This window comes from Canis lupus, chromosome 4 (assembly GCF_003254725.2).
Source record: "Canis lupus dingo isolate Sandy chromosome 4, ASM325472v2, whole genome shotgun sequence".
Lineage (NCBI taxonomy): Eukaryota > Metazoa > Chordata > Mammalia > Carnivora > Canidae > Canis > Canis lupus.
Window position 1 is genome coordinate 29,108,930 of NC_064246.1, and position 23,042 is coordinate 29,131,971.

Here is a 23,042-nt window from a genome sequence, read left to right on the forward strand (position 1 = left end):
AAGCGCTGCCAAGGGCTCCGAGCTAGCCTTGATGAAAGCAGGAAACTTTGGCCATAGATTAAAGCCCTTCAGGATAGCAAGGGTGGAGGGAAGAAAGGAATGCGGCCAGATGGGTCTGGGTTCCAATCCTCCTGGGCATTTCCAGCTGGGACCCGAGGCAAGGAGGGGGGGGCGGTTCCTCATTTCAGAATGGGAATCATTGGCTTATTTCCATGGTTCTGATAATGGCTCAGTGGTGATGGTTATGGAAGACAGGTCTCTGTATCAGACGTGTGCGTGGAAGGGACCGTGCATGTGAAGTCTGGGGTCTGATTTATCCCAATGCTGCTCGGAGGCTACTGAACAGGCCCATCCCCGGGGAATCCGGTCAAAAGGTGGATTCTAACTCAGCAGGTTTGGAATGGGGCCTGAGCTTCTGCATTTCTGACTCATTCCCCGGGTAATACCCATGATCCTGGTCCAGGGCATGGCCTCGGCTTGAGATTCTTCAGCAAGAGCCTCCACGGAGATCAGGTCCCCGGGTGGAAGAGTTCACTATGCCACCTCTACTTTTTTGGTATGTTGGTGGGGGGTGGCAGAGGGAGTGAGGAGTGACTGCTAATGGGCACAAGGTTTCTTTGGGGGATGAGGAAATGTCCTAAAATTAGATTATGGTGCTGCTTGCACAACTCTGCAAATACACTAAAAACCACTGAACTGTACTCTCTAAACAGGTAAACTTTAAACAATAAAGCTCTTTTAAATATATAAATAAATAAAAGAACAGTAGTGTCTTCATGGGTTCTTGCAAGGAAGAAATGAGCATATGTAAAATGTCTAGTTCCCTGGGAGGATTCAATAAATGAAATCCTCTTCCCCTAGAAGCTTTGGATTTTCATTGACTGGAAATCTTTGAAGCAGGACCCACGTGTATCTAAAGTTAACCCAGCAAGTCCTTAGAGTTCACTGCCAACGGGGTGAGGGGTTTCAAAGAGACTGGTGTTGGGAGGCTCCTGGAAAATGCTGGGGAGGGACCAGAGGAACGGCTCTCCTGTCCTAAGCCTGGGTTTCATACCAGGGATGGAGAGAAGCCCACCCCACTCCCAGGGTCTGGGTCCTTCTGTCCTCCCCTCCATCCTACTGATGGAATCCAACTGAATCCAGGGCTTGACGATCCCTCAGCCCAGGAAGTTCTCCTCCTTGCAACTCTCCATGCCCAGTGCCAAGGCCACCTCCTCCAAGAAGCCTTCGCTGAACTTTCATTCTCCGGGATCTGCCTCTCCCTTGGAGAAGGGACCATTCTCCCCAGCCTGAGCTATTAGGTCACACGGGCTCCCTCTGAAGGGTTCTGAAGGGTTCAGTGGGCAGCTGGCGCTTACAGAGCCCCTCCAGGTGCCTGCTCTGGAGCTAGGCTTCTACCCTGGGGCCTACATCAGAGAATCATTCATTCATTCACGCATTTATTCGTTCATCCTGGGCTGAGCCTGCATCTCAAAGACCACCCCTCATGCGGTTTAGTCTCGGATTGCTCACCCACAGCGTTGCCAGCCTCCTTGACTTCTCACCCAACTCCAGGGCAGGTAAGCCTGCAGAGGCCCCTCAGAGTACCCCGGAGAGAGCCCAGGGGCAAAAGCCAGGAAATCTGGGTCCTCTTCGGCCGATGACCACAAGCAACACACCATCTTGGCCTCAGTTCTTCCATCTGCGGAACGGGAATAGAAGCCATACCTGCTGCCCTCCTCCCGAGGCTATTGAGAAATAGGAAAGGTTCCATGTGGGGGCTCGCTCAGCCATCTGGGAGCACGTCCAGCCTTTGCAAATACTTTCCCACCCATGAGGTCAAGCCGCCGAGGCAGAAAAAAGGCCCTGGACTGGCAGCAAGGCAGCCCCACTTTCTTCCCGTGCAGATGCTCAGGTTCTCCTTTGCTGCGAGAAAACAAGGCCTCCCCGCAAGGTACTTCTGGGAGGGGAGAGGCTCTCCAAGACCCTTAGCGTCAGAGCCCTGGCCCACGGGAGGAGAGGAGTGAGCAGGAGGTGGGGCAGGAGCTCCCTGCACGTGTTGTCTGGGAAGATCCGTGGACCCTGACAAAGCAGGTCAGGGACAGAGACTGGGGGACCTCCCTGCTTCAGGGGCTTGAGAGCGTGGACTCTGGCACTGGAGTCCCTGGTTCGAATCTCAGCCACACCGCTTACTGGCCGTGGGGCACTTCCTTTTCACCACTGGGTCCTCATCTATAAAATGAGGACAATAATAGCAACTGCCTCATGGTTTGTTAAGAGGATTTATTCAGTTAATACAGGTAGTTTAGAATGGGGCCTGGTGCCTAGAAAGACTGTGCAGGTGTTAGCTCTTGCCACTCACAACCTCCTCGGACACCTGCTGGGCTGGGAGTACAGCCGAGGACGAGGCCGGAACGACCCCACCACACAGAGCCAACAGTCCAGCAGGACGAACAGACCAGACCAAGAACGCATGAACCAATACGCAGTGACAGATTGGGACAGTGCCAGGGAAGAAGCAAACAGAAGGTGGATGAGCTGTCAAGAAAAGAGAAATGCATTTTGTGGCAATCAGGGAGGGCTTCTCTGAGGAGGCAAGAGAACGGAAGGACATTAAAGAGCCGGGCATGAAAAGAGCAAAAGTAAAGGGGGTCCAGGCCATGGGGACAGCATGCACAGATCCGCCCAGGACAAAGGGAGGCTTGGCAGAGGGGCCAGGCTGCCCAGAGGCACAGGCAAGCCGGGCCCAGCTGCCACCTGTCAGTCCTGCCCGCCCCCCACCTTGCCCCTTCTCACTCCAGGCTTTGCTCTCCAGACAACTCCAAACAAACAGGTCTGACCTTGGGCCTTGTGACCAGTGATTGGTCCCAGGAGGACAGGGCAGCCTAGGAGCCCTGGGCTGAGCCAAGAGGGGAGGCTGGGGGCAGGACGCACAGAGCAGCCCAGCTCGGCCAGCAGGGTCCCTCGGGGCAAAGCCTAGGGAATTTGGACCTGGTGCCACAGTCCCCACAACGGCCTCTCGGGGTGGGGAGGAAATTCCAAGAGCCACCAAGCCCAGCCTCCATCGGGCACCGTGCACTACACAGAGGGCCCCATGGGGCTGGCCAGGCGCCCCCGTGCACCTCCAGGGATCAGCAGCCTTATCCTGAGCCTGGATCAGTGTCCCCAGCTCCACTCTCCAGGCCAAAAAGACCCCGTGTCCTCCTCTGTGCAGGACGGCCACCCCTCTGTCCTTGCCAGGACCCTCTCTCCTGAGGCTGAATGGCCAGGCTCAGCCAGCGGCTCCCTCGTGGGTGGGACCCTGGCACTGCCCCTGCCCTGCCTTCACTGCCACCTCCTCCCACACGGCCCATCCCCAGGAGGCCAGGAGCGCAGGGAGCCATCCTTCTCGTGGCCCCCCAGGGCCCCCAGGACCCACCTTCTTCCTCAAGTGGAAACCACCTTTCCAGAAGGAAGCATCCCTTGTAGTGATGGAAACACTCGACTCCTGAAGACAGCGGCGGCAACATCCCAGTTGTGAAACTGTGCTAGGGTTTTCTGCGCTGCTACCCCTGGGGGAAATTGGGTGAAGGGTACACAGTGTGGACATCTGTTGTTGTTTCTTGAAACTGTGTGTAAATTTACAATGACCTTAAAACGAAAGATGGGATTAAAAAATAATACATGAAAGAAAGAAGCACGACAATACAAAGTATTGTTGTAATTATTATGAATTCCTGGTTTTCTTCGTTGTCTTCCGTCTCCGCCTCTTCCTCCTCCCTCAGGCACCCAGCCTTCTAGAGGGGCAGCTGGACTCATGAGGTGACCAAGGATCCGAGGCCGCAGATGCCCTGCGAGGGCAGCCGCAGAACACGGTGCCCCTTCCCCTTCAGCCCCGGGATCATGGCAGAGAGGATCAAGTGTGCCCGTTGTACAGAGGGGGAGACTGAGGCCCTGCGGGGAGGCACGGCCTACCGGGGGCAGGCACACGCGGTGTGTTTATGGCAGGCCCGTGAGGCTATGAGCTGGCCTGACTCTAACGATCGAGGCACATGTTCGCATAGGGCAGGCCCTCAAATCCTCAGACAGTTGAGTGCATTGCTTCCTCCTGCCTGCCTTTCCCCGTTGCTTCTTTCCTTCCCACTCAAGTCCTGAATCCGACTCCAGGGCCTAATGTTCCAGTTAGTTCTGGGTAACAAACCGCCCCAAAAACTCAGTGGCTCAAATCAACAACAGTCATTTCTTTTGCTCATAGATCTGCAGGGAAGGCAAGGCCTGGCCGGGAAGCTCGTCTCTGCACCACCGAGCACCAGCTGGATCAATTCACCTGGAAGCTGGAGAATCCGCTTCCAAGACGGCTCCTTCCCCTGGCAGGCAAGTCTGTGCTGCTGAGGGCCGGGGGCCTCAGTGCCTCTCTGTGGACACGGGGACACTCCACGTGGACCCTCCATGGGCTGCTCGGACTTCCTCACAGCACGAGGGCTGGGCTCAAGGAGCAAGTATCCCAGGAGACAGGAAAGGAAGCTGCTAGAAGACCTGGAAACTGGCCCAGCACTACTTCTGCTGTATTTTCCTGGTGGAGAGCTTCCAGAGCGAGACTGAAGGGTAGGAGCATGGATCCCACCTCTCAATGGGAGGAATATCAAGACACGTTGTTTTTAAAACCATCGCAGCGCGTAAGAGGGTGCACGAAGATCAATCATATTTCTATCTACTACCAATAAACAATCTGAAAATGAAATTAAGAAAACTCATTCTCCATAGCATCAGAAAGAAGAAAGGTATTAGGAATGAATTTAATGAAAGAAATGAAAGAATTGTACCCAGCAAACTATAAACTACCGTTAAAAAAAAAATTAAAGAGGCCTACGGAAATGGGGATCTGAGTAAATGCACGTGAATGGGAAGACTCAAAATTGTTAAGATGGCGAGTTTCCCCAAATTGCCATCAAAATCCCTATCAAATCTCTATCAAAATCTCAGCAGGCTTTTTTTGGTTGTAGAAATTGACAAGCTGATCCTAAAATTTATAGAAATGAAAATAACCTAGAATACCCAAAACAATTCTGCAGGACCAGAGCAAAGTTGGAGGATTTGCACTACAAGATTTTCACATTTTACTATAAAGCTACAGTAACCAACACAGTGTCCCATTAGTACAGATCAATGCCACAGAACAGAGAATACAGAAATAAGCCCACATATATACAATCCATTGGTTTGCGACAAAGTGCCAAGGCAATTCAATAAGAAAAAGATAGTCTTTTCAACAAATAATGCTGGGAAGATTGGATGTCTGTGTGCAAGACAAAGCAAAACAAAACTTTGATTCTAACCTTACATCATATACAAAATTAACCCCAAATAGATCACAGGTCTATATAAAAGCTAAACCTATATAAATTCTAGGGGAAAAGTAAGAGGAAATCTTTGTGACTTTGGGTTAAGCAAAGATTTCTTAGCTATGACACCAACACATGATCCATAATAGGAAAAGGACGATAAATCAGACACTATTAAAATTTAAAAGTTTTGCACTTCCAAAGGTTCTTAAGAGAATGAGAAGATAAGCCACAGACTGGACAAAAATGCTTGCCAATTAGGTATCTGGAAAAGAGATGTATGAAGAAATTGTGAGAATACCGGAAGACATTTTATAACGCAATAATAAAACCCACAACCCAATTAAAAGAAAAAGATTTGAATAAACACTTAACCAAAGATCCACTAATGACTAATCGGCCCATGAAAAGAAGCTCAGCGTCATTAGTCATCAGGGAAATGCTCATTAGAGACACTCCTACATAGGCAGTTGAATGGCTCTCATAAAAAAGGTAGGCAACAACAAGTGTCGGGGAGGAAGTGGGGAAACTGAACCTTTACACGCGGCTGGGGAGATGATAAAATGGTGTAGCCGCTTGGAAAGACAGTTTGGCAGTTTCTTAAAAAGTTAAGCACACACTTAGCATAGGACGCGTAGGTGTCTCCCCAGGAGAGATGAAAACCCGCAGAAAAAACTTAGATGCAAATGTTCATCGCGGTCTTGTTTGAAATCGGGCAAACTTGGAAGTGACCCTTAACGTCCACGATCTGGTGACTGGATAAGTAAAATGCGCGACAACCAGACGTGAGACTGCTACTTGGCAATGGAAGAAGGGACAAGGTGCTGACAACTGAGACACCAGGGAAGTACCTAAACCCCTGTTATGATGCTGTGTTACTGAAGCCAGACACCAGGGGTTACCTGTTGCATGAGTCCACCTGCACGAAATTCCTATGAAAGGCAAAACTGGGATGCCCGGCTGGCTCAGGGGTTAAGTGTCTGCCTTCGGCTCAGGGCGTGATCCCGGGGTCCTGGGATCGAGTCCTGCATCGGGCTCCCCGCAGGGAGCCTGCTTCTCCCTCTGCCTGTCTCTGCCTCTCTCTGTGTCTCTCCTAAATGAATAAATAAAATCTTAAAAAAAGAATAGGCAAAACTACGGAGACAGAAAGTGGATCAGCAGTTTCCTGGGGCTGAGAGCAAGAGCAGGGATTGACTAAAAATAAGCAGGAGGGAACTGTCAGGAGTCACGAAGAGGTAAGGCTGGCGATGGAGAGGGGGGAGCTGCACTCGGACCCCAGGACACAGAGCGCCAGGAGCCCCCAGAACACAGACCCTTCATCAGCCTGACCCCTCACTCCACCAGAGTCCAAGGGTCATGGACAACTCACAGACCCCTTTACCAGGCTCCCTACGAGTTCCTGACTCACTCGGGGACATCCGTCATCATCCCCTCAGCTGCGCCAGGTGGTGCTGGCGTCTCTTGCTGCCCGGTTATTTTTGTCGCCAGGGCTGTGTGGCCCGGGTCCTTGTCCCCCTGAGATGCTGAGAAAGTGTGGTGGGCCCTGGAATATGTCATTGAAGCTCCCTGGGCAATGTGGTAACACAGCTCCCTGCCCCCTTCACGGGGGGATCAGATGGGGTCTGAAGAACCAGCCGGTCATGGAATAAATGTGGTGGAAAATTAAACCACCTAGCCATGGGGCACCCGGCGACAGGGGAGAGAGACACTGAAACCCAGATCCGGCCCTAACTCTATGTCCCCAAGCCCCCCGTTCACAGAAGTCTCAGTGAGGCAGGAAAACCTTTGGAGACGCCATCCAACCTCCACCTTCTTCAGGGTCCCTGTTAGCACAGCCTAGAGGGTTGGCGGCCCAGGCTGGGCCTGGACCTCTCTAGCCCCGGAGGGCTCGTGGCGCTGCTAGACAGCCCTCATCTCTCTGAACTCCAAATGTTCAAACTGCACTTGCAACGCTTACGTGAGGCGTGACATCTGTTGTGACCTCCTCCAGCAAGTTGGGGCTGGAAGCACTGGGGTGTGTCTGATTCCGCAGCTCCCAGCAATGGTCTGAAAATTCCAGGGCTAAGTGATGCCCAGCACGTGTATTTTGAAAAAGTCGTCCAGACACATGCAATGCTCGCACCCAGAGATGGAGAAGCCCTTCCCAGGACAACGGGTCCCATAGTATGGTCCTTGGACTAGCAGCCTGGGCATCACCGAAGACTTATTAGAAATTCAGATGATGTTGGGCCCCACCCTAGACCCACCGAATGGAAACTCTGATTGCTGGAATCCGCATGCAGTGGATTAACCAGCCCTCCAGATGGTTCTGATGCATGCTAAAGTTTGAAAACCACTGTTGTCATAAGACGCCAGATTTGAAAAACAGATTCGACCTGAGCCCAGGATGGGAGGGTTGAATGTCACCCACTGAGCCTCTTGGTTCCCCTCAGGGGCTCTTAGTTTCAAAGCCACCAACCATGATGCTTTGGGAAGTCAGGTCCGTTTCCCCACGAGGAAGAAATTTTTGATTAAACAAAAAAAAACCTGACCTGAAGCTTTCCCTCCATGAGAAAGGTGGTGGCAGGTGATGACAGCCCATCAGTCCTAGGGTGACAAGCGCAGTGACAAAACATCAAGGCGGGCCAGGCAGGCTGAGTGTTTGGCCCTACACCTGTCAGGCCTTGCCCTGCAAGCCAGCAGTGCCCAGGGCCAGCCCGCCAAGGCGGTGGGGGTGGCGGGTGACCATCGTTCCTGTCCGGCCTGCAGCAGGCACAGCGATCCCAAGTAATGACACCGGGGTCTGATACCCTCCGGCAAACCTTTTTGTCTCACGGCCACGGCCAATCCCCACAATTGAGGTGGATTGCGGGGCTGCCACCCTCGCCCAGGCTGGCAATTAGCACTCACATTGCTGGCTGTCAAGAATTCCTGACACTTGCAGGCAGTGGGGCTTGTTAGGTGGCCGGGTGGCCGGCGTGGCTCATTATGCCAGAGTCATGGGATCCCCCATCCCCCCCCAGATCCTTCAATGGCTGTGGGGCGGAGAGGGCAGGTGGGCCATCTTGTCACTTCCACTGTCTTTTAAAGAAGGTGAACTGAAAGAAGCCTCTGGTGACAGCTTCCTGTCTCTTTCCCCTCTGGCATCCCCGAATCCTGTACAGTGACCCATGGGGGGGCCCTGACTGGGCTACGGTTGAGCCAGAAAACAGAGTGGCGGTGACGGGTGGATGGCTTGGGAGTTTGTGGGCTTGGACCTTCCCAGCCTCAGAGAATGGGGCTGGTCAGTCCCGTGCGGACTCTGGAAGCCCCCCTCATCGGAAAACTGAGGCCAGATCTGAATTACCGAACCTTGGCCACACCCGTTAGTAGATCATAAAACTGACTTAGCAGATCAAGATAGTATTTTTAAAACTGAGAAAAGAATGGAATGGGACAAAATGTAAGGAATGGAATGGAATGGAATGGAATGGAATAGAATAGAATAGAATAGAATAGAATAGAATAGAATAGAATAGAATAGAAAGAATAGAATAGACTAATCTCAAATAAGCGTTAAGGGTAGGTATTATTTCCTGAAATCCTGCTCCAGTTACGTATGTATGACATGTCTGTATACGCTGCGGTACAATGTCAGAAGTTTTCTCCTTATGAACAAATGCAGTTTGAAAGCTGCCACATTGGATGAGCCTCTAGCTTCTGCAGCGGGCGCTGAGCACTGCCTCCTCTCCAGAGTGGTTCATGGGAGGTGAGCTGGGGGACGCCCAAATCACGGCCTCCAGACTCATCAGAGTAAAAGGCAAATGGACAACAGAGGTGTCCACGCGAGACCCAAAGGGTCAGGCTGCCCATCCTGGCCCAGTGCCTGGCACACGGGGTGGCCCGAACCCTCTTAAAGCTGTTTTCCAGGGCAGCCTGGGTGGCTCAGCAGTTTAGCGCTGCCTTCAGCCCAGGGAGTGATCCTGGAGACCGGGGATCGAGTCCCACGTCAGGTTCCCTGGATGGAGCCTGCTTCTCCCTCTGCCTGTGTCTCTGCCTCTGTGTGTGTGTGTCTCATGAATAAATAAAATCTAAAAAAACAAAAAACAAAACAAAAAAAAAACCCACCTGTTTTCTAAATGGGATGAACATAGAGGGAAGAAGGAGTCGCCCTTGGCTGCTCTCTCCGGGCTGGCCGCCCCCTGGATCCCCCCAAGCCTGTCCAGCCCGAATGAGTCAGGTGTGGGGGCTCCTTCCCGGGTCTGTGCATTCGAGGAAGAGCACGTGCAAACGGAGGACTCTGTGATGCATACGATGCCTTTCGCGTGCGCAGAACTTTCCGGTGCCCCCTACCAGAGTCGCGCTGTCTGACCCACATGCAATGCACCCCAAAATCCAACCCGATGCCTGAGGATTGCAGGAACCTTTGCCAGCCGGGGCCAAGCTCAAGGGTGGGCGTGCACTGACCGCCCCTGTGCATTTGCGGTTTCTAAAGCCTGGTCTTGAGCACCTGCTCGTACATTCCTCCCTGGGACATAGATTGGCACCCTTGTCCCGGTTTACAGGTGAGGAAAAGACGCTCGGAGAACTCGCGGCGGCCTGGCAAGTTCGCACAACAAGCAAGCCGTCAAGCCGGGAGCCTGCCAGCCTGGGTCCGCTGGTCTGTCCCCTCCGCCTCCCCCCACCAGCCGAGCCTCCCACTCCCTGGGCAGCCTGTGATCCGAGAGCCTGTACGGTCCCTCCCCTTTCAGACAAGTGCAGCTATTTTGGAAAATCACCGGCGAGCGAAGTCAGGTTCGACAGGGCCCAATAAAGGCTTTATATTTTTCTCTCTTTGCTATTAAATCATATTTTATTTAAAAGGCTGAAGTCCCACAAATCAGCACTAAAGCAGCCTGCCCCACGCTGGCGAGGCCGATACCCGGCCAGCCCCCCTCCCCGGAATGTGCCGGGGGCCCCGCCCCACCTCCCCTCCCCCTGCTACACAGACTGAGGATATATTGGAGCTTATGACTATTATATTGTATCTGTCTTAAAAGCCAGCCCCTCTTTGCAGACACAGACACTCCCCAGCTCACATTTATCAGTTTTATTCCTTTAATGATTCAAACTTGTGCTGTGATGTGCTCCTCGGAACGGAGGATTTTATGGATTTAACAGTTTTATTAATTTAAGAGGTTTCCACTGAGCGCCAGAATGGCTCAGTGTGACAAAGAAGGTATCATAAATGAATTGATTTGTCACGTATCAGAATGCGATCCAGCAGTGATTTCATTATTGGAGTTATTTTCCTCCAATTATCTGCAAACTTAAAATGCTAAAGAGCAGCCCCCTCACCCCCACCCCCAGCAGCAGCCAGCCTGGATCATTTGAGCAGGAAATAAATGCAAATCGATGGCCTAAATTTGCCACCATGTGTGGAGGCCGCCCATGCCTCCCTCCTCCCCTCCGCACCGCCACCCCGAGAAAACAAAGCCGTGGCACGTCGGGTGCCTTTGTGAGGCTTGTGGGTCCAGGCCATCTGCCACCCCCAGGTGCTGCGTCCAGGGGACCAGTCTCGTCCTCGGAGGGTCCCCCGGCCTGGAGGAGGCTTGGCATCCCGTTCCATATGCGGTCCACAGAAGAGCCAGCAGAACGGCATCTGACCATGGCTCCTCCTGTCCGTCCAGGCTTCTAGACTTGGGTGGGTTGGGTCCACGGGAGAGTGAGCACTGGACAAGGAGCCTGGCCGAAGGGCTTCTCGTGCCTGCTGCTTCCACGCCTCACTCCGTGGCCTAGGTGGTTCCAGACCCTAATAGAGTTTGCTCCGGTCCTAAATGTGACTGCACGCTCTCACATCAGGCTGCCTTGTGCTCCTTCTGGGTGTAGAAGACGCCTCTCCCACCCCACCCCTCGCTCGGGCTTCCACTCCCAGCCCAGCTCCCCGATCCTCTGTTCCTCCACCCTCAAGCCACGGCTACACTCCCACAGACCCCGGGCTCCTGCCTCTGAGTCCTTCCCCACCAACCTTGCTCGGGCCCACTGAGTCCTCTGCCTCCCCCAGAGACGACTACTCTGCCCCAGCCTCAGTTTACCTTCCCAGACAGAATGAATTCCCCTGACTCCAAGGTCTCTGAGCCCTCCATCCGCTGCTGAATTTATTTGTTTACTTATTCTGCAAACAGCCAGCACGTGTCAGCACCGAGGAGGGGAAGTGATGAACCTGATGACACCTCATCCAGAGGGGGACAAAGCCAGAAGCGCCCACCGCCCTCCCTGAGCCCTGTGGAAATTCCGACAAGATGCCACTGGGGAAGCTCGGACTCTCCACTTGTCCATCCACCCTGGCTCTGTGCTTGTCGGGCCTCAGTCTCTCTCCAATCAACATGGGGCCACCTGGGCTTGCCATGGAGCTTACTGGAAGGGAACAGTAGGGCTCAGGGTGACAAGTGGTGGGGGGCGAGATGGGGTAACTGAGCCAGAATTCTCATAGGCAAACTGGCTCCCACCTACTTCCCTGGCAAAGAAGATCCAAGAAGACCTTACTCCAATCTGCTCAGATCTAAGGTGAGGCCCACACCCGAGGGTGACATACCTACTTCCTCCTGATGAGATTTTATAGGTGAAGAAACAAAAGCCCAGAAAGATGGAGTGACCTGTCCAAGGTCACATAGCTGGCTCCAGCCCTTGTGTGGGAGGAAGTGACTCCAGAGCCCTCCAAAGAGGCCATCTCCCTGATCTTCCGTGCTGCCCACTTGGCTCACACCTCTGTGGCATCTACCCAGCGAAAAACCCAGAAGAAGCAGGGAGACAGGATTGATGGGCTCCGGGTGGGGTGCTCAGGGGTAGAGACCACACCCAGCCCCTCACTCGCTGCATGCCCATAAGTGGCTCATCACCCTCTCTTTTTCTCCGCCATGGACTGAGACTACAAGGGCTCTTGAGCAAGTGAAGGACCAAGTTCATGGTGGACTGTGAAGTGTCATGGCCAACTGTGGGTGCCAGCAGCCCTGGACAGCCAGGAGTCCTGAGGGCCTCCTTCCATGGCCCTGAGGGCACCCCGGGAGCACACTTGCCTCCTCTCCCACCCTCCATGTGCCCCATGGAGACTAGGCCTTCCAGAGTCTCCATGAGGGTGGAGCTAAGGCCTCTCACCTGCTTGCTGGTCGAGGAGGCTGTCATTCTCACAGCTTCAGTGTCTCTCCCAAGAACCAAGAAGAAATCAGAGAGTGCCACCCCTAGGGGTGGGGGGCCCTCAAAGGGCATGACCTGGGCACTCCTGAAGCATCTCCGGCTAAGCCTACAGCCCCACGGCAGAGGAGCAGAGACCCTGGAGCAGGTCAGATTGCCCAGTGTGGGGGACAGGAGCTCCGGAGCTGGGCAAGGGCCTGCCAGGAGCATACGGGCCCCACAAAGAGGGCTGAAGGGAATCACCACAGTGTCCTGGGAAGCGGCTGGAGGTGTTGGGCTCAAAGTCCCCTGGCAGGTGCAGCCGAGGCCCAGAGAAGGCAAAGGATCCACTCAGGCAGCTAGGCCACACTAGAGCCGTGAGTAGGAAGCAGGAGGCCTGAATCCCAGGCTAGAGATCCCAAATCCTGGGATCTTGAGGCTGAGAGTCCATCCACCACCTCCGCTGCGTCCCTGCTCCCTTACGAGAGCCCTGCAGCGAAGCCAGCTGCCCATCGGGACGACAAGGAGCTCACTGCTCCCCAGGAAGCCCATCCCAGACTCCTCCAGCTCCGTTAGAAAGTTCTTTACCGGGACACCAGGGCAGCTCAGCGGTTGAGCATCTGCCTGTGGCCCAGGGCAGGACTCCAGGGTCCTGGGATCGAGTCCTGCATCGGGCTCCCCGCACGGAGCCTGCTTCTCCCACTGCCTGTGTCTCTGCCTCTGTGTGTGTGTGTGTCTCATGAATAAATAAATAAAATATTTAAAAAAAAATAAATTTCTTTACCCACATACGTCTGCATGAAAACCCATTTACTCCTCACTCGCGCACACATGCAGCCCAAGCCGCGTGTCCACGTGCACACACGCAGGTGTGCTCACAAGGATGAGCTTGCACCACGCACGCACACACCTGAATGCCACACTCTTCCACGTGTGTGCAATCCAGCCGGGTCTCCGTGCGCACCCTGATCCCATCACCACGCAGACCCTTGCTCTGCGTGCCCACCACTGTTCTGGAACGCCCGACACCGCATCGGGCGTGGGCCGTGCCTGACGGATGCGCTGACGCTGCCAAAACGCCGGGAAATGACCAGGCTCAAGGTGAAGCAGGATTTCTCCCTTCTCCCTCGAGCACTTCATTACCTCCCTGACCTCCGATGGCTAATAAAGGTGTCTAATTCGCCTGGCACGAAAATAGCCTCCTAATGTGCACCAGGACCATCTCCTAAAATTAATACTATGACAAGTAATGAGGGTCTCCATTAGCTAATATCTGCATGTGGAAATTCTCATTTTCACAGAGAGGGCTAATGTCTCTGAAAGCCCCTCTTCGGGGAGCTCCCCTTCCCAGGCTGCAGACGAGAAGCTGATTGGAAGGCACTAGAACGTGTCAGTGGGCCACCACAGACAATGGCCGGCCAGTCGCTCCAGATAACAGCAGTGACCAAGGACCCCCGGCAGCTCTGTCCTGGGGTGGGCAGGACAGGCAGGGGCCCCACGGTGTCCCCAAGCTAACCTGGGTGTACCCGCGGTGGGTGTTCCAAAGGGCTGTAATTCCCTAGCCCAGGGGAAGCCCATGAAGGCTTCCCGGAGGAGGTGGTAGTTCAGCCTCCTTCTTCCATTTGCCGCTTGCATGAGCAAGAGCAGGAAGGGTAAACGGAACAAGGATGTGCACTCCTTGATGTTGGGACTAATTTCTGGGACTCCTTCTAAGATTTATTACTGCCTCTGATTTATGATTTGGGGCTCAGCCAAGCCCTTCACACCAGAGCCCTTTTGTCTCCGCCGTGCGCTCATCGCAGACCTTGTCAAGTCCCGACTCTCACCAACTCCTGTCAGGCTTCCAGCAGGCAGTGCCCGAAACCTGCTGAACGAGCAAGAACCACTCAGGTGACTTCCTTCCCCCTTCCTCCTGACCTCCACCCTGAACATCCCCCCTCCCACCTGCATCGCCCTCCTTCCTTCCTTCCTTCCTTCCTATCTCAGCTCAGAAGCTACCTCCCCCAGGAAGCCTTCCCTGGTTGAGGTGCTCCTGCTATCTGCTCCCGCAGCCCCCGAACTGCCCCTATAGAATACCTTCCATGTAGGATTTTCTAGTCCAGCTACTTACCTGCCTCCCTACCAGACCGTGGGCTGCGTGAGGGCAGGTGCCAAGCTGTCCTGTAGCCTCCCACCCCCGCGACGATGGCCGCACACAGCTCACCAGATGTGTAATTTCACCTCCATTCATCTCTTTGATCCTCCAGCTCTCGCAAGAGGCAGAAAGGTTATTACTAAAATTCCCATTTTACAGACGGGAAGCCAGAGGTCCTCAAAAGGAGAAGCAGCCGCCCGGCATCACACGTTGGCGGTGACTGCCAACTGGAGGGTGGAGACAGAGGTGTCCTCGCCGACGTCAAGTCTGGCTCTCTCCCCGGGCCGCCAGCACCCCTGGAATTGAAGGCTGGGCTCGAGGCAAACCGCTGTGTAGAGGGATTGGTGCATTTCGAACCACTGCCTTGGATCAGTCCTGCTTTCTTTTTAAGATTTTATTTATTTATTCATGAGAGACACAGAGAGAGAGGCAGAGACACAGGCAGAGGGAGAAGCGGGTTCCCCGATGTGGGACTCGATCCCAGGACCCCAGGATTGCGACCTGAGCCGAAGGCAGATGCTCCACTGCCGAGCCCCCTCCGGCGCCCCGGGTCAGTCCTGTCTTCTGACAATAGCCCATGGGCTACATGGCTATATAGCCCAATAGCTACATGGGCTTCTTCAATAGCCCATGTAGGTGCCCCCTTCCTGGCGAGTGCCTCCGCCGCACAGCCCGCCTCTGCCCGTGGTTTCCACGCAGCATGCAGACCCTGCCTGGCTCAGCCGGGAACCTGCCCAGGGATCTCCCTGGGCCCCTGAGGAGAGCATCCCAGTCCCCAGGGTGCCGTCTCACTCCCTGAGAGCCTGTGTGACCTCCCAGGTGGTAATCTCGGTCACTACCTGCCCATTTAGGACCCGGCGCCACCCCCCGGGGGAGCACAAGGCTCCTGTGCACAGCGGCTCCCTCTCCGCCACATTCCAGGGCTGTGTACCTGGGCTCGGCAAATTCAGGCCTGCACCCCCTTCCTGTGTGGACCCAGCCCGCCAGCTGGTGGTATTTCCCAGAACGTCCACACTGCACGACTGGGAGCATGGCCCCACAGTTCTGCTTCCTCTCGGACCTCCCAGGGCACAAGGGGAGAGGGGGGTGGCTCCCTGCGAAGAAGGTCCTCAGCCACTGCTGCCTCTCAACACCTTTCTGGTGCCGTCTGTGGCACAGACTCTCAATTATCCTTTGGCCTCCAGGGTAGTTGTCACCACTTCCAGGAAGTCTTCTCTGATTACCCACCCGGCTTCCAGGCAGAGGAGTTTTCTAGGTGCAATGACATGACTCAGGATTTGTGTCCAGGAGGGCCGGACACAAAAGGCCCCATTAGACATGCTCAGGGATTTGGACTCAACCTGAGGTCCCTGGAAGCCCCTGAGGAATGGTAGGCAGGGAAGGATTTGCTCGATTGTGCCTCAGGAAGATCCTTTGGTCTGCATGTTGGAGAAGTGGTCAGAGGGAAGGGCCACAGGGTAGAAGAGAAGCAGCCGAGAGACAGTGGCCATGACTGGGCAGCTCAGAGGTGTGTGGGCAGCAGGGTGGGGGCAGCCGAGCAGGAAGGAAGTGGGTAGGAGTGGGGAGTCGTAGGAGGTGGGACCTCCCAGTGGCTGAGAGCTGAGGGGACTTGGGTGACAAGAAGAGTCCAGTGGGTCCCCCGGGGGACTAGGGTGGGTGGCAGGGCATTGCCAAGCTGGGGTGAGGTGAGAATGCCCCGGGAAGGCCGTGAAAATCACACGCAAACCACACAGTCCTGCTCCAGGGGTATCTTCCTGGCGTGTTATTAAAGATTTCCACCTTGTGCAAAGTTAGGAATTCCCAGGTCAGCTGGCAGGGTCCCCATGCCCACCTCTCTGCTGGCCTCCCTAATCCTTTTTTCTTTTTTAAGATTTCATTTACTCATGAGAGACACACAGAGAGAGGCAGAGACACAGGCAGGGGGAGAAGCAGGCTCCATGCAGGGAGCCCGACGTGGGACTCGATCCCAGGTCCCCAGGATCACGCCCTGGGCTGAAGGCGGCCCTAAACCACTGAGCCCCCCAGGCTGGCCTGGCCTCCTTAATCCTGAGCGAGTCCTGGCTTCTCTCCTCCTCCAGGAAGGAGGCTGACCTCCCAGGTACCTCTCCTCTTGCCTCCCACCAAACCCTTCTGGGCTCAGAGCCGCGGAGATCGCCAGCCCTCTCTCACTCACGTGTCCCCTCGGCTTCACAGACAATCACCTGAGGAGCAAAGCATCCCCGCCTCTCCCACCTAGACTGAGGAGGGCCTGGCTCAGGGCCAGGGCGGGGACCTCTATCCAGGTCTCTTGGGAACGGGCCCAGGGCTGCATCCCCGTGGCCGGGTAATGTGGTGGCCAAGGAGGAGGCTCCGGGCATGCCATGGAGGTGCAAACGTGGCCCTGGGGCTTACTAGCAGATGCCATGGGTGATTCACTTCATCTGTCCGTGCCTCGTATCCTTGATGCCAAGAAGGGGATCTTAGCAATAGTAGCTACCCTGCTGGCGGCTTCGTGGATCCAGGGAGTGGCTACCAGGAGCCACTTAGCCTGCTACCTGGCCGGTAGCGCGGGTTCAGGGAATTGCAGCCATAACTGCTGCTAAAGCTTGTCGGGTGCCCAGGGTCCTTCCCTGGCCCGGGTGAGGGGGAAAGCCAGTCACTGAGTCAGGCCCACATTCAAGGTGAAAGGAATTAGGCTGCACTTTTGAAAGAAAGAATGTCAAAAGAATATTGGGCACATTTCAAAAGCTCACATTTGGCACCTGTGTGCGATGAAATGCGACCTCATTGTTATTAGCCACGGTGGTAGCTGGGCCGAGCACACACGCTGGCCTCACCCCAAATCCCTGCCCTACACTTTCTTGTGCGGTGCAGACTAAGCCACGCAGGGGGACGTCACACATCTTCTCCACCTCGTCTCCCCAGGGGTGGAGCAGGAGCCTCCCCACTCCCGGGATGGGGCTCAAGGGAGCTAAGTCTGCTTCCCCGGGGCCCGCGTGGGCCACTCCCGCCGTCTGCTTGCTGGGGGCCCCCGCTTGGAGTCTGAGAGGTGGCGTTGCCTTCCCAGCCGCCCGGTGACAGTGAAGAATGACAGGCTCTCCGTTCAAGGGTGCGCGCCGGGGCTTATCACAGGACAGTGACGTCCCCAGTGCAGGGCCGCAGATGCTGCTGCCGGTCAGCACTGTGCGCCGGGCAGGGCCGCACACCACTCACTCCCCAGGGCCCGGGCAGCCAGGCAGGGGCAGCATGGAATCAGAAGCGGGGAGATGCGCCCGGCGCCTTGACCAGGTGCTGAGTGGACACACCAGGCTCGGGGCGAGGGATCTAAGAGGGAGAAGATGGGGGCCTTGGTAATAAAAGGGATTGATTGGCTTCCTGAGGTCAGTGGAATGGCCTGGGCAGGCCCTGCATCCTGCAGAGAGGATGTCCTCGGAGACGCCCCCCGGGTTCATAGGCTGTGCTGGGGCGGGAGGAGGCTGCGGAGGTTTTCCAGTCATGAGCACCAGAAAGGAAGGCTTAGGGACCCGAAAAGGCTGACCCTCGTCCATGGGAGGGACAGGGAGCTAGGGAAGGATAGGCCTTGGCTTTGGACTCAGATAGAGCTGAGGCTAAGTGACCTCCCTGGGCAAGTCCCTTCCCCTGGCCAAGACGGCTTCCACCCCCGTCACACAGGAGTGACAACGCCGGTTATTGAGCACCTGCTATGTGCCAGGCCCTTTGTTCCCTATCTTCCGAGGTTAACCCATTTAACCAGAGCCTAGGTGGCGGCTATGACTCTTACAATCAGCGTTTCTCGGTCCCAGAGAATCAAACACCTTTCCTCGGGTCCCACCGAGCCTTGCGTGCCAGGAGTGAAGCCCGGGCAGCCAGGCTGTACCGGAGCCGTTGGCCACTCCGCTTTTCTGCCTCTCGTCATGCCGGATGCATCCCCTGCCCCCCACGGGGCTTGTGAGGATGGGCCAGGTACACTGGTAAGGACAAACTGGCAGGTGTATGTGCTGGTACAGGCACCAGAACGCTCCCCCCATCAGCCCGTTTCATCCTCACGATAAACCTATAAGGCAGGTAAACCTATGAGGCAGGTAGGCTCGTGATCCCCGTTTACAGGTGAGGACAGTGGGAAGCAGGGAGGTTGAGTTACTTGCCTAAGTCCCCAAGCCTATGAGCGCAGATGGTCTGGCTCCAGTCCCGTCCTCGGCCCAGATCAAGGGCACAGAGGGGCCGGTGCCTGGCGCATGGCACACGGCAGGGCTCGGGGAGGCCATCTCTGCCCCCGGGGCAGCCCTCCTCCCCAAAAGAAAGCCACCATGGTGAATGCTGAGGAAGGCTCCCCCACGGGCCCAGGTGAGGGAGGCTTCGGGAGGGCTCCCCTGCAGCCCCAGGGCTCCCGGCCTGCGTGTGGAGTTAGACTCAGAAAGGCCTCTGGTTCAGGGGAGATGGAGGGAGAGCTGGGGACGAGACCCCCCAGCATTCAGGGGCTTCTCAGCGGAGGTGGGCGAGCCAGCACGTAGGAGGGGGGCAGGTGACGGTGTGTCAGAAAGGCCCAGCCCACTCCTGGTGGGCGACAGGGCCCGAACAGGGAGCTGAGAGGCGAGTGGCCATCAAACAGGCAAAGCTAAGGTGGCAGACGGATGGGAAGGCCTGGCCAGGACCGAGGGGGGTGATGGGGAGCGGCCAACAGGTGGACAGCTCTGGAGAGTGACGGGGCTGATGCTCAGGCCGCCCTGCTGCTGCCCGGGCAGGGACTCCAGGCCTTACTCCTGAGGGGTCCCACGCCCTCCCGGGAGCTTTGACTCTCATCCTCCAGCTGCCTGGGACCCCACCCCTTAAATCATTACCCCAGATCATTAAACTGGAAGTCCGTAATGCTGACACTCCCTCGGAGAGCATTTATCTGGAAAGTCATAAAATCACACCACAGACTGTAATTAACGATTAGAGATGCTTATCCCTCAGCCAGTTCTGGCCTGTGGGAGTCTGTCCTGGGGACAGAGGCCAGCTTCCTGCCCCAGAGCGGAGGCGAGCGGCTGCCACTGCCGGGTTGCTGCCATCAGAGACATGCCAACGCCGGAGGTAAAGGTCGAGTCCCTCGCCAGGGTCCCTGGTGGCTCACCAAGCCACCTTCCCCATACCTGTCCCCTACTGCCTGGCCTTCCCTGCCTCCCTGCCTTTGTATGCGCCCTGCTCCTTACCAAGAACACCATCCTGTCCAGCCCTCAAGGATGAGCCACTTCTGGGGAGCCCTCTTCGACTATTCTGGGTCCAGGGATGCCTCCCCGACAGGCCCTCAGGAACCCCCCTCCTCTGACATGCACCTGGATACGTGGGCGTCTCAGTGTGTACCCTGAGGCTGCATCTGCTCACACACAAAGGCTGGGGGTTCCCAGAGAATGCAAACCCACTTGTCTCCAGTCCTCACCCATCCTCTCCGCTCCCACATCTAGCACAGGACTGTGCACCCAGTCCTCGGAAATGAACCACGACAGCAGAGTGTCACACACCCCCCCTCAATTGAGACATGACACTGCACACACCAACGTGTGAGTGCAGCTCTCGGTGGTAGGTCTTGTCTCCTTCACAAAAGGGCTTATGACCCAGACAAGGCCCAGGACCAGTGCAAGCCAACTTGGAGAATGGAGATCCGGACCAGAAATTAGGAGCTTTCTCAGGAACTGCCAGTACTTTGGGCGCCAGAACCAGGGCCCGAACCAAGTCTTTAGGCGCTGAGGTCTGGCTCCCCTGAAGGTGTGATGGCCTACCTGAATTCACCTGGAGAAGGTTGGGCAGGATCCGGGACCCCAGGGCATGGGCTGACTCTACCACCAACGCTCTAGGTGACCCCGGGCACTCTCTCTGTCTCTAACCCCTGGGCATCAGTCAGTACCAGGCCAATGCACTCCTCTAACCTAAAACTAGAAGGGGTCTGGGCTGGGAGAGGGCTCTGGGGGGCCAAGTGGGCCTCTCATTCCTCCTCAGACACAGGCACTGACACTTCTCCACCTGTCAGCCTGGCCTGGCTCCCCACAGGCTGTGGCTGCCCGTGGCAGTCTCAGGGAGGAGGTGAAGGCCAAGCCCGCTCTACAGACCCATGTCCCTACCTCCTCCCAGTGATGCCATTCACCCGCCCAGTGCTTGTGGCCGCTGAGCCAGCTCTGAGCAGCAACCAGTTTGGCTCCTATCTATTTCAAGCAGCCAACACCTGCCCACCCACCCAGGGCAGAGAGCCTCCCCTCTGACCTGTGGGGGTACTGAGGCCAAGGCGTGAGGTCATCGAGTCCGGCCTTGCCCGGGGACTTGCCCCAAGATGCTCAGAGAGGACGAAGACGGCCCAGTACGCAGAAGAGCTATGCAGCAAAGCTGGTCTTGGAGATGCAGAGCCCACCGCATGCTAAAGGCTCACATGAGGTTTCAGGAGAAAACAAAACAAGGTCCTTACCCACCTAGATACGGGCATATGTGTCTGCACGTATGTTTCATAAACACAGGGACAGATGTGTGAGGACATGGCCCCAGCCGGTAGCGTGGCTTCCGCTGCGAGGTGAGAATACGCAGGGTGGCGGCCGTTGGTATTTGCTTTATAAGGGCTCTATGCTCCTCACTGGTCACAGTGAGGACGCATTTCTTTTGAAGTTAAATCAATTATTTAAATAAAGAAGCGTTAGGAAAAGAAAACTGTTTAACTTTGTTTAACCCAGCATTTCCCAAATTTATTTGATGATGAATTGTTGTGTGTAATGCCTAGAAACATCCACTGGAACTGCGGATGTGCACAGAATACACTTTGGAGAAGGATAAACGTCTCCAGTTTTTAATAAAGAAAACCACGGTCCCTTCAGACTCTGAGACCCAGAAGGAGGCAGGGGCTTGCTGAACCCAGATACCCCGCCGCTCTCGGGGCTGGACCGGAGCCCACACACCTCTGAACCCCAGTCCGGCCCCTGCCGCCGTGCCCCGTTCCCTCCTGGAGCTGGGGCGAGCTGCGGGCAGGGTGTTGACGTGACCGATATCGGGCACGAGTGACAGGGCCACAGGGCACAAGCCCTTCTGGAAAGGACGCTGAAACTCGGGCAGCGCTGGATATCTTGCAGTCAAGGACGCTCCGGCCTCTCCCAGTTCCATGGCCCGGCCCCCCGTTCACTCCCTGGCCAGGAGGCAGACACCTCATGCCGTGACCTCTCGGGTCACTCGAGCCTGAAATTCCAGGGTCCTCAGCTTGACCCCGCTCCCTGTGGGGACAGTCCTGCGGAGAACCGCCGCCACCTTGCAGGGGATGTAACTGAGACTCGGCAAGGATGACTGACCTTGTCAAGGTCAACCGAGGGCAAAAGAATGAGAGAACCCTGCCCCGTGGGCTGGGGAGCTGCCCGGGAGGCAGACCACCCGGGGGTCAAGTACTCGCTCAGCCTCTTGCCAGCTGTGGGATTCACCTCCCTGGGCCTCAGTTTACTGCTGTGAAGCTGGAAATGCCACGACCCCAGAAAATGCAAACTGTTACGGGTATATTGTTCCATGAACTACCTCAGGGTTACACGAGAGAAAGGAGAGGTGGGCCGACCCCGAGGCACACTGGTGTGGGATCTGGAAACCTGGTGGCCCAGACGGGTCCCAATCCCATCTGCCACGTCCTGAGCCAACTCCAGGGGCCGCAGCCAGCTTGCTGAATGACTCCTGGGAGCCCCCCCCCCCTGCCCCCTGCCCAGGATCTATCATCTGGATGGAATAAGGCCTCCAGAGGATGCTCTTCCCACCGTGGGCTGGAGATGTTTGCTCGCTGGCAGCCTGCAATCCTCTCCTGGGAGGTGGGTGTGGGGGATGCAGTAGGGAAGGGAGGCCAGGCGAGGATAGGAGTAAAGAGGGCACGAACCGGGTGCTTCCTGTATGCCAGGCGCTGTTCTAGGAGCCTCCCGCAGATGAACTCACCCCAGTCCTCGGAACAAGCTGATGAGGTCAGACCCTGTTAACCCTCTTTACAGACAAGAAAACTGGCATCTGCAAAGATTAAGTAATACGCCGTCGGTCACAAGGTTGGTGAAACAGGAATGAATCCCAGACCTCCCAGACTCTCACACTTTGAAGACGATGCTCTGCAGCCGAGGATTTCAGGGAACAGAGCGGAAATCCCAGTGCGGACCGCCCACATCTGCCTTCCCCGCCCCCCCCCCCACCCCCCGGGGCCTGCTCAGTTTTAGGATCATCGTGCCCAGGGCAGGGAACACTGAGGGTCCCAGCTCCCCAACTTTGCCACGGAGGAGACACCTGCTGCCTGAAAGGACAACTGGGTCTGAACTGCTTTTGTGGCCTCTGTGCCGGGAAGGCGCCCCAGTCACCCCAGTCACCCAAGTCCAGCCGTCCCCCATTGCAGCCACTCACTCTGAGGCCGTTGGCTCCCAGACGCCGCGTGCAGAATGTTTGTCAGCTCTTGACACTAATATTATTTAAGGCCCAAAGTCTAATGTAAGGCTTCCTTTTAGCAAGATTGTCTCATTTAATAAAGCTCCCTGTCTCTGTTCCCCCAAGGTAAT